Source organism: Monodelphis domestica, chromosome 6 (assembly GCF_027887165.1).
Source record: "Monodelphis domestica isolate mMonDom1 chromosome 6, mMonDom1.pri, whole genome shotgun sequence".
Classification (NCBI taxonomy): domain Eukaryota; kingdom Metazoa; phylum Chordata; class Mammalia; order Didelphimorphia; family Didelphidae; genus Monodelphis; species Monodelphis domestica.
Genome location: NC_077232.1, coordinates 256261407 through 256273072, shown reverse-complemented (window position 1 = coordinate 256273072; position 11666 = coordinate 256261407). Strand labels below are relative to the sequence as shown.

The window sequence follows — 11666 nt, the reverse complement described above, 5'->3', positions numbered from 1 at the left end:
GTGTGACTAAGAGTGAGTCAATTTAACCTCTTAATGCCCAAGGCAAATCTTTAAGGCTATAAAGTTGCAGAGAAGGTGATAAACCACACTGATAAAGGGAGTTTCCTCATCTGGGAGTTCCCTACATCAATGAAGTCACAAGCCATGGGAGCCCTCATGTTTATTCATGAACTATCAGGAGAGCCCCTGGTTAGTGGGCAGTACTACAGGATCTCTTTTTGTATGTTTCAGAATGACTGATGGTCTGAAATATGGTACCACAAAAAAATATTTTAAGAAAACTTCAACAGAAGAGCAAAATGCAACAATTTGGCATGACTCTGAGATGCTATAGACAGACAGAGCACAGGGAGGCCTGGAAGTGCATGTGAGATAGGCAGAGGCAGAGGGATACAGTCAGACATGGACAGACAGAGAAATAGGGGCAGGAAAGAGAAAGAAACAGCAATCAAATGGCTATGCCCTATTATGGAGCAAACCCAGTCAGGAAGCTTTTTTGCTGAAATGCTATGCGCAGACCATGAATCTGAAGAGATTCTGAATATTCTTCATGTATCATGGACAATTCCTCTTTGGGGATAAGAACTCTGAATATCACTCTTGGGACGACATACAGAGAACAAGCCCATAACAGAAGGGAGTCAGGATAGCCAAGGAGCAAGCACTCCCGTGACTATTATTCCTGCATATGTGCATTTTGCATGATGGGCCATTCATGTTCCATCCATCCTTCATACATCAGTGGCCTCATGTGTGAGGAGTGGGGGGAGGGGGGTAAGGGAGGGCTGGAGCCCAGCCAAATCCTCATAATCATTAGTAGCAGCTGGGCTCCATTCCCAGTTCTCCTTATTACTTGCTAACCAGTCCGGCTATCTTTTGCCATTCTTCCCTCATGCTCTCTATACTCCTGACCTAATAGGGGCTCCAAGGCTTAGTATCCATAAGTCCTTTGGACTCCCCAAATAAATGAAAGGCATGAGAAAAATCCCAAGTGGGGTTGTTATCATTTCTCCTGGCTTCTGTGCTCCTCAGAAATGTAGCTCTAAGTGGTAGGTAAAGGGTGGGGCACTAGCTCCTTTCAAATGCTGTAGTAAAGCAAGAGAGCCAAGGAAAAAGAGCCAAGAAACAACTTACACTACCTTTCTCTAGTCCCAATAATCTTTGTGAGTGAGTTAACAGGAAGCCAAATGGTATTCTTACCCCCTAGATATCTGGGTGTGGATGGAGCAGCCCTCTCTAAGCACCTCTCAGGGAATGTGGTAGGCAAGGGAAAACCTTCCCATTTTGTCCTCAGTTAAACTCCCATGATCCCTCTCTTTACTTTGCTGTGAGTCACAGGCTGATATGCATCTGCATGGAACACTTGTGTTTGAGCAGGGGATTTCAAGCTACTGCCTGCCTGTAATGGGGAGGGGGTGGAGGGAGCCCGGAGTTCTGTGCAATAGTATCTCCAGATGCTAGATGGGAGGCAGCTAGCAGAAACTGTAGGGCATGTGGCTGATTTTCTCTGTCAGGGCCACCCCCAAATTAAAAGCCATGCAATATTTTCCATTTTCTTTGTGAACTGTGTTTCTTTGTGTCCGAGTCAGGCTGTCAGGGAAAGTTTCCTGTGAATATGTAAGCATGCTTTGTGTTTATTTTTATTGCTTTTCCTCTGGTTTCCGGGCTGTAAGCAGACTCAGTCCCCACCAAAACTTGGATGGTTATAATATAATACAATTAACTGGCAACCTTTCTATCCCTTTGTAATGAAAATTATTGAGGGAAATCATAAGATTTAGAAATGGAAAGGACCTTAAACATTATCTAAGGTGTACCTTAATCTTTTTTTTATGTCTCCTGAGCCCTTTTTTGCAGTTTAATGAAACCTATAGACTCTTTTTTCAGAATAATATTTTAAATGCATGATAAATATACAGGATTACAAAGGGAACTGATTACAATTATCAAAAATATTTCTTTATAATCAAGTTTATGAACAGCAAGATAAGAACCCCACACTGAACCCAACTCCCTAATTTTATGATTGAGGTAACTAAGATTCAGAGAAATAACTTGCCCAACAACACACACATAATAAGTAATAAAGCTTTGATTTGAACTCTCGCCATCTAAAACTAGCCCTAATATTCTTGCCACTGATTCTATACTGGAAACATTGATATGTTAAGGCAGTCAAGATTTTAACTCACAAAGGGTGCTGGAAGGGGAAAAATGACCTAATCTCTAGATAAAGAACCAGTCAGTAGAATTAGGTTGGCAGAGAAAATGGACATCAAAAACAAAATACCTTCTATTTTAAGATATTTTCTTGAGATCTCAATTCTCCCTCTACATCCAAAACGACATTCTCCATTCTCTTCTCTGTTCACAACCCTTCACCTATATCCCCAAGAATGTCCCCAGCACCCAATTTCCCTGCCTCTACCAAGTGTCATATACAGACAAATAAGTGACCCAACATTTATAGAAAACAGACTTTACAGAAACTTGTATGCTAGAACAAAGAAATGGATAAATGACAGATTTTTAAAAATTAATAATCATCTTTTATTTAAAAAATATGGGATGCTTCACAAAATGCACATGTCATCTTTGTTCAGGAGCCGAGCTAATCTTCTTAGGATCACTCTAATTTAAGTATACATGCTAGAAAAAGAGCACTGACTAACAGATAGATGATTGTTAGAGGATAAGCAATAGATGATAAACAGATATAGATGACTGATTTATAGATAATAGATTTTAAAATCAGATAGACTTGTGTATGAATACCTGTGAATACATATGAAAATATGTTTCCTCTAAGGTGCACTTTGGTAGAAATACCATGCCTTTAAGTATCCTTGGTGGAACTCTCTTTTTGATGATAGTTGTTAATACCCATCTTTTCATACATCCTCCTTAAAGTCTTTGCTGTGAGAAGAAGGTAACATTGGGATCTCGAAGGCACTGCCAAAATATTTGGTGGATCTTAGCAAGCTGGAAAAGCATAAATTGGGATCTATATGGCAAATACATGATGTCTGTCATGAAATGGTCCATTATGGTGTAGAGCAGTGGTTCTCAACCTTTTTAATGATGTGACCCTGCAATACAGTTCCTCATATTGCAGTGACCCCAAACCAAAAAAGTATTTTGGTGGCTACTTCAAAACTGTAATTTTGCTACAGTTATGATTCGGACTGTAAATACTTGATATGCACTATGTATTCTCATTGCTACAAATTGAGAGGTTGAGAATCGCTGGTGTAGAGGAATCTTAATCAGTGGAGGGAATGCACATGCCACTAAAAGTCTGAAGTATTGATTACACTGAGTATAATGTTGTCTATAAAATTAAGCTTCTTGACAAAATATGAATGTATGTTTATGTTAGTATGCATATATATTATTATATGTGTTATAATGGCTTATAATATCTTATATATATATATATATATATATATATAGTCATTTCCAAATAGTTCTGGCTTGCTGTTATTATTTCTCTTGAATAGTAAGCTCTTAGGGATCCAAACCCATATTTCATTATGAGTACTTAAATATTGTACAATGCCTAGGAGAAATGCTTTAAAAAGTAATGAATTGGGGGGGGGGGGCTTCCAGGTAAGCATGGAGGCAGTCTAGATGCAGGATGCTTCCCCTCCTCAGACCCACCAATACAGACAACCTAAAAAGACCCCCAAAACCATCCTCATAAGAACAAAGGGACTCTACAGTACAGTGCAGCATTGAAAGTACATGGGACTTGGGCATTTCCACACTACAAGGGAGTGAAAAAGCTCCCACCCACAGCTGCGGAGATTCAAGAGCTTGCCTCAGGCAAAAGCCTTGCTCCTTAGCTCCATACACAGAGAGCCTGCCGTCCTTACTCAGATTTCTGACAGGAAAGGGAAGGAAAAACAATGGTAAACACTGCTGAGGAAAAACCTCCCAACACCAAGTAAAACAAGAAGGGTTGACCTTGGATGATTTTTATGAAGGAAAAATACAGATGACAGAGGAAATAGCAGAAGAGGAAATCCAAATAAATGCTCCAAAACCATCCAAAAGAAATGGAAATTGTCCACAAGCTCTGGAAGAATTTAAATTGGAGCTTATCAAAAAGATGGAAGCCTTCTGGCAAGATAAATGGGAAATGGTTTAAAAAGAAAATGAAAAAAAAAATGATAGCAGAGAACCAAAAAATTATAGCTTAAAATCAAAAGGTTAAAGCAGAAAACCAGGCCTCAAGGACCAGAATTGAGCAAATGGAAACCAATGATCTTGCAAAACAGCAAGAATTAAAAAAGAAGGGGGCATCTTGGTAGCTCAGTGGATTGAGAACCAGGCCTAGAGACTGGAGGTCCTAGGTTCAAATCTGGCCTCAGCTACTTCCAAGCTGTGTGACCCTGGGCAAGTCACTTGACCCCCATTACCTAGCCCTTACCACTCTTCTGCCTTGGAGCCAATACATAGTATTGACTCCAAGATGGAAGGTAAGGGTTTAAAAAAAAAGAATTAATAAAGCAAAGTCAAAAGACTGACAAAATAGAAGAAAACATAAAATATCTCATGACAAGGTGACAAGACCAGGAAAACAGAGGAAGGAGAGACAATTTGAAAATCATTGGTCTACCTAAAAAACCAGAAATAAACAGAAATCTTGACATCATACTACAAGTAATCATCCAAGAAAACTGTCCTAATGTTCTTGAACAAGTGGGCAAAATAGACATTGAAAGAGTTCATAGAACACCCTCTATACTAAATCCCCAAAGGACAACTCCCAGAAATGTAATTGCCAAATTCCAGAGCATTCAAGCTAAGGAGAAAATTCTACAAGAATCCAAAAAAAAAAGACAATTCAAATACCAAGGAGCACCAATCAGGATCACCCAAGACTGGGCAGCTTCCACACTAAAGGACCACAAGGCCTGGAATATGATATCCATAAAGGCAAGAGAACTGGGTCTTCAACCAAGAATCATGTATCCATCAAAACTGACTATATACTTCCAGGGAAAGTATGGACATTCAACAAAATAGAAGATTTCCAAGTATTTGTAAAGAAAAGACCAGAACTAAGTGGAAAGTCTTATATCCAAACACAAAGAGCAAGAGAAACAAGAAAAGGTAAATAAGAAAAAGAGGGAAAGTGAGAAAAATGTTTTTTCTTTGTATTCAAACTCTCTTCTTTAAGGGCTACAATTAGATCAAATAATATATATTAATATATGGGGAAAATATTATTTGTAACTCTCAAAAACTGTATTCATTATGATAGTAATTATAAGAATCCCTCATAGGAAAAGATTGGGGCATTAAGGAATATAAGATGTTATTCAAAAAAAGAAAAAGGGTGTGTGTGGGGGGGATCAAAGAGGGTACCAAGAGATAATTGAAGAAATAAAATAAATAGAATAATCTTTTTCACACAAGCATACACATGGGAAGGGGAGGGGAAGAATACTTCTATAAGAAGGATACAAAGATAATACTTAAAGCTTACTCTCAGTGAAATCAATGCTGAGAGGGAAGAGCTTCTAGATCAATTGGGATGTTGAATTCTATCTTATCCTATAGGGTAAGGGAGAAGGTAAAACTAAGGGGTTGGGGGGGAAGGGAGTACAAAACGGGAGGGAAGAAGAGAGGGGAGAGAACTTAATAGAACATACCAAAAAAAAAAAACCCAAGAAGGGAACAAAAAGGTAGGGACCAGAAAGGGAAGCATATCAAGGGAGGGGATTAGGGGGAGTTGATTAAAAGCAAACCACTGGTTTAAAGGATATAGCAAAAAAAAAAAGAAAAAAGAAAAGAAAGGACAGAACTAGGAGAGAATATCACAATGCTAGGGAATTCACAAGTGACAATCATAACTTTAAATGTGAATGGGATGAACTCACCCATAAAACGTAAATGAATAGGAGAGTGGATTAGAATCCAAAACCCTACCATATCTTGTCTACAAGAAACACACATGAAGCAAGTATATACTCACAAGGTCAGAATTAAAGGTTGGAGCAAGACCTATTGGGCCTCAACTGATAGAAAGAAGGCAGGAGTTGCAATCATGATATCTGACAAAGCCAAAATAAAAATAAACCTGATTAAAAGGGATAGGGAAGGTAAATACATCTTGATAAAAAGGAGTATAGACAATGAGGAAATATCACTAACCAACATGTATGCACCAAATGGTATAGCACCCAAATTTCTAATGGAAAAACTAGTAGAATTGAAGGAGGAAATAGATAATAAAACTATAGTAGTGGGAGACCTGAACCTACCACTATCAAATTTAGATAAATCAAATTCAAAAATAAATAAGAAAGAGGTAAAAGAGGTGAATGAAATCTTAGAAAAATTAGAGTTAATAGATATATGGAGAAAAATAAATAGGGACAAAAAGGAATACACCTTCTTTTCAAGAGCATGTGGCACATTCACAAAGATTGACCATATACTAGGTCATAAAAACATGGCATACAACTGCAGAAAAGCAAAAATAATAAATTCAACCTTTTCAGACCATAAGGCAATAAAAATAGTGATCAGTAAGGGTACATGGAGAGCCAAATCAAAAATTAATTGGAAATTAAACAATATGATTCTCCAAAATCTGTTAGTTAGAGAACAAATCATAGAAAGAATAATTTCATTGAAGAAAATTACAATGATGAGACATCCTTCCAAAATCTATAGGATGCAGCCAAAGCAGTAATCAGGGGAAAATTTATATCCGTGTGTTCATATATTAACAAATTAGGGAGGGAAGAGGTCAATGATTTGGACATGCAAATCCAAAAACTTGAAAGCGAACAAATTAAAAATCCCCAGAAGAAAACCAAATTAGAGATCCTAAAAATTAAGGGAGAAATTAATAAAATTGAAAATGATAAAACTATTGAACTAATCAATAAGATGAGAAGCTGGTATTTTGAAAAAACAAACAAAATAGACAAAGTACTGGTCAATCTAATAAAAAGAAAGAAAGAAGAAAATCAAATTAACTTTATCATAGATGAAAAGGGAGAACTCGCTTCCAATGACAAAGAACTTAAAGCAATCATTAAAAAATATTTGGCCGATTATATGGCAATATACATGCCAATCTAGGTGATATGGATGAATATTTACAAAAATATAAATTACCTAGATTAACAGAAGAAGAAATAGAATTCTTAAATAATCCCATATCAGAAAATAAAATTGAACAGGCCATCAAAGAACTCCCTAAGAAAAAGTCCCCAGGGCCTGATGGATTCACCAGTGAATTCTATCAAACATTCAAAAAACAGCTAATCCCAATACTATACAAACTATTCAATATGATAAGCAAAGAGGGAGTTCTACCAAATTCCTTTTATGACAAAAATATGGTACTGATTCCAAAGCCAGGCAGGTCAAAAACAGAAAAAAAAAAACTACAGACCAATCTCCTTAATGAACATAGATGTAAAAATCTTAAAAAGGATACTAGCAAAAAGACTCCAGCAAATCATTTTGAGGGTTATTCACTATGATCAGGTGGGAATTATGCCAGGAATGCAAGGATGGTTCAATATCAGGAAAACCATCCACATAATTGACCATATCAACAAGCAAACCAAAAAAATCACATGATTATTTCAATAGACACAGAAAAACCCTTTGACAAAATACAAGTTATTCCTATTAAAAACACTAGAAAGTATAGGAATAGAAGGGTCTTTCCTAAAAATAATAAACAGTATCTGTCTAAATCCATCAGCCAACATAATCTGCAATGGGGATAAACTAGATGCATTCCCAATGAGATCAGGAGTGAAACAAGAATGCCCATTATCACTGCTATTATTTAACATTGTACTAGAAACACTAGCAGTAGCAATTAGAGAAGAAAAAGAAATTGAAGGTATTAAAATTAGCAATGAAGAGACCAAGGCATTACTCTTTGAGGATGATATGATGGTCTACTTAAAGAATCCTAGAGAATCAACTAAAAAGCTAGTGGAAATAATCAACAACTTTAGCAAAGTTGCAGGATACAAAATAAACCCACATAAGTCATCAGCATTTCTTTATATCTCCAACACATCTCAGCAGCAGGAATTTGAAAGAGAAATTTCATTCAAAATAACCCTAGACAATATAAAATACTTAGGAATCTATCTGCTGAAACAAACACAGGAGCTATATGAACACAACTACAAAACATTCTCCACACAACTAAAACTAGATCTGAGCAATTGGAAAAACATTAACTGCTCATGGGTAGGATGAGCTAACATAATAAAAATGACCATCCTACCCAAACTTATCTATTTATTTAGTGCCATACACATCAATATTCCAATAAAACTTTTTTGTTGAATTAGAAAAAAACAAAGTTTATTTGGAAGAACAAAAGATCAAGGATACTCAGGGAAATAATGAAAAAACAAAATAGAAAGGAAGGTGGCTTTGCAGTACCAGTTCTCAAACTATGCTATAAAGCAGTGGTCATCAAAACAATTTGGTTCTGGCTAAGAGACAGAAAGGAGGATCAGTGGAATAGACTTGGGGTAAGTGACCTCAGCAAGACAGTCTATGACAAGCCCAAATATCCCAGCTTCTGGGACAAAAATCCATTATTTCATAAAAACTGCTGGGAAAATTGGAAGACAGTGTGGGAGAGATTAGGCTTGGATTAACACCTCACACCCTAAACCAAGATAAACTCAGAATGGGTGAATGACTTGAACATAAAGTAGAAAACTATAAGTAAATTAGGTGAACACAGAATAGTGTACATGTCAGACCTTTGGGAAGGGAATAATTTTAAAACCAAGCAAGACTTAGAGTCACAAACTGTAAGATAAATAATTTTGACTACATCAAATTAAAAAGGTTTTTTTTACAAACAAAACCAATCTAACCAAAATCAGAAGGGAAATAATAAACTGGGAAACAATCTTCATAACAAAAACCTCTGACAAAGGTCTAATTACTCAAATTTATAAAGAACTAAACCAATTGTACAAAAAAATCAAGCCATTCTCCAATTGATAAATGGGCAAGGGACATGAACATGCAGTTCTCAGCCAAAGAAATCAAAACTATTAATAAGCACATGAAAAAGTGTTCTACATCTCTTATAATCAGATAGATGCAAATCAAAGCAACTCTGAGGTATCACCTCACACCTAGCAGATTGGCTAACATGACAGCAAAGGAAAGTAATGAATGCTAGAGGGCATGTGGCAAAGTTGGGACATTAATTCATTGCTGGTGGAGTTGTAAATTGATCCAGGAAGTGATGCAGAGCGAAAGGAGCAGAACCAGGAAAACATTGTACACAGAGACTGATACACTGTGGTACAATCGAATATAATGGACTTCTCCTTTAGTGACAATGCAGTGATCCTGAACAACCTGGAGGCATCTATGAGAAAAAACACTATCCACATTCAGATGAAAATCTGGGAGTAAAAGCACCAAAGAAAAAACAATTGCTTGATTACCTGGGTCAAGGGGGATAAGATTGGGGATGTAGACTCTGAATGAACATCCTAGTGCAAATACCAACAATATGGAAATGAATTCTGGTCAAGGACACAAGTAATACCCAGTGGAATTGTGTGTCGGCTACAGGAGGGAAGGGGAAAGAGGAACAGAAAATGATTTTTGTAACCAGGGAATAATGTTCAAAATTGACCAAATTTAAAAAAATAAATTTTTTAAAAAGTAATGAATTGGGAGGCAGCTGGGTTGTTCAGTGGTCTGAGAGTGAAGCCTAGCGATGAGAGGTCCTGGGTTCAAATCTCACCTCAGATCTGTCCTAGCTGTGTGACCCTGGAAAAGTCACTTAACCCTACTACCTAAAACTTTCCACTCTTCTGTTTTGGAACCAATACACATTATTGATTCCAAGAGAGAAGGTAAGGGTTAAAAAAAAGTAATGAATGTCAGTTGCTATTTTTATATTGTGATTTACAGACACACACAAAACTTCTAAGAAACTCATTAAATTTTGTTTTATCTTATTTTGAGTTTTAATTCTTCTTTACTTCTACTGTAAAGTCCATGTTAAAAGTTGCTGAAGAATGCAGCAAAGTCCACTAAATAAGTGACATCAGCATCCATACACAGTTTGTCAGCCTGCCCTCAAATCACTCACCTTGGAGGCCATGGGGACATAATTATGAACAAGAAACTATTACATTTCTACATGGTAGGGCACAACTATTTTATACAGCATCATGTATACTTTAAAACTTCAAAAGATTCCTGATATCTTTGCTATGGGAACTCCCTCCATTGTAAATTATGTCACCTCCAAAGTTCGATAAACGGTACTTTCACAGTCCTGTGGCCAGAACAAATTTACTATCTGCTGGTTGGCTTTCTGGGAGACATACATAGACTGTCATCTGTCCAGTATATGAAGTCTTTTTACCTTAGTAGACCACACTTGAGCTTTGAATAAATGAACAAATGAATGAATGAAAAAGCATTTATTAAATACTCAATATATGCAAAGCTCTGTTTCAAGCACAGAAGATACAAACAGAAAAGTAAGACAGTCTCTGAGGCAACGAGGTAGCACAGGGTATAGAAGGCTGGGCCTAGAATCAGATTCATTTTACTGAGTTCAAATATGGTCTTAGACACTTACTAGATGTATCACCCTGAGCAAGTCACTTAGCGGTGTTTGCCTTAGTTTCCTCATCTGTAAAATGAGCTGGTGAGAGAAATCACTCCAGTTTCTTTGCCACAAAAACCCCAAATGAGATTATTAAGAATCAAACGCAACTGAAAATGACTGAACAACAATTAAGACAGTCCCTACTCTCAAGAAGCTCATTCTACTGGGGGGAGGCAACAGTTTTCATTTGTATCATATAGGAAGGTCAAATGGTTCTTAGGTCTAGCAGCAAAGCAAATGGTAATGTGTCTTCCTTAATGTTATTTCTATGGATGAAACTATATCTAGTCTCCAAAGCTCACAAAGCCATAAATGAAACAATCCCTGTTCTCAAGAAGTTCACATCCTATAGGAGAAATAACATAGATAGATAGATAGATAGATAGATAGATAGATAGATAGATAGATAGATAGATATAGAAATAGATAGATAGATAGATAGATAGATAGATATAGAAATAGATAGATAGATAGATAGATAGATAGATAGATAGATAGATAGATAGATAGATAGATATAGAAATAGATAGATAGATAGATAGATAGATAGATAGATAGATAGATAGATAGATAGATAGATAGATGGATGGATAGATAGATAGATGGATGGATGGATGGATGGATAGATAGATAGATAGATAGATAGATAGATAGATAGATAGATAGATAGATAGATAGATGGATAGATGATGGATAGATGATGGATAGATGGATAAATGGATGGAGAGAGAGAGAGAGAGAGAGCATATTAAAACTGGAATACAAGGTAATTTTTGTTAGGACTCCCTAGCTCTTAGGGTGAAGGGAGAGTAGAAAAGACATCCTACAGGAACCTTCAAGGAAAGAAAAAAAATTCTAAGAAGCAGAGGTGAGCTGAGTTTTAAATCATTTCAAGTAGACAATTTATACTCCATCAGGGTATCTAGAGCATATGAAGACTTGGAAACTTAGTGCCCATCACCCACTACTTGTCATTACATTTGCCAAATCCAATTCATTTCCATTCAAGGAGGAT

The 11666-nt window shown here is 36.5% G+C and overlaps 1 non-coding gene across 1 annotated transcript; it reads right to left on the bottom strand.

The window, feature by feature from the left end:
• Positions 1 to 2557: 2557 nt before the first annotated feature.
• Positions 2558 to 2664, bottom strand: LOC130455338 (U6 spliceosomal RNA). Its single transcript, XR_008913248.1, has one exon. It is a non-coding gene; the product is annotated as a U6 spliceosomal RNA (small nuclear RNA).
• Positions 2665 to 11666: the final 9002 nt, after the last annotated feature.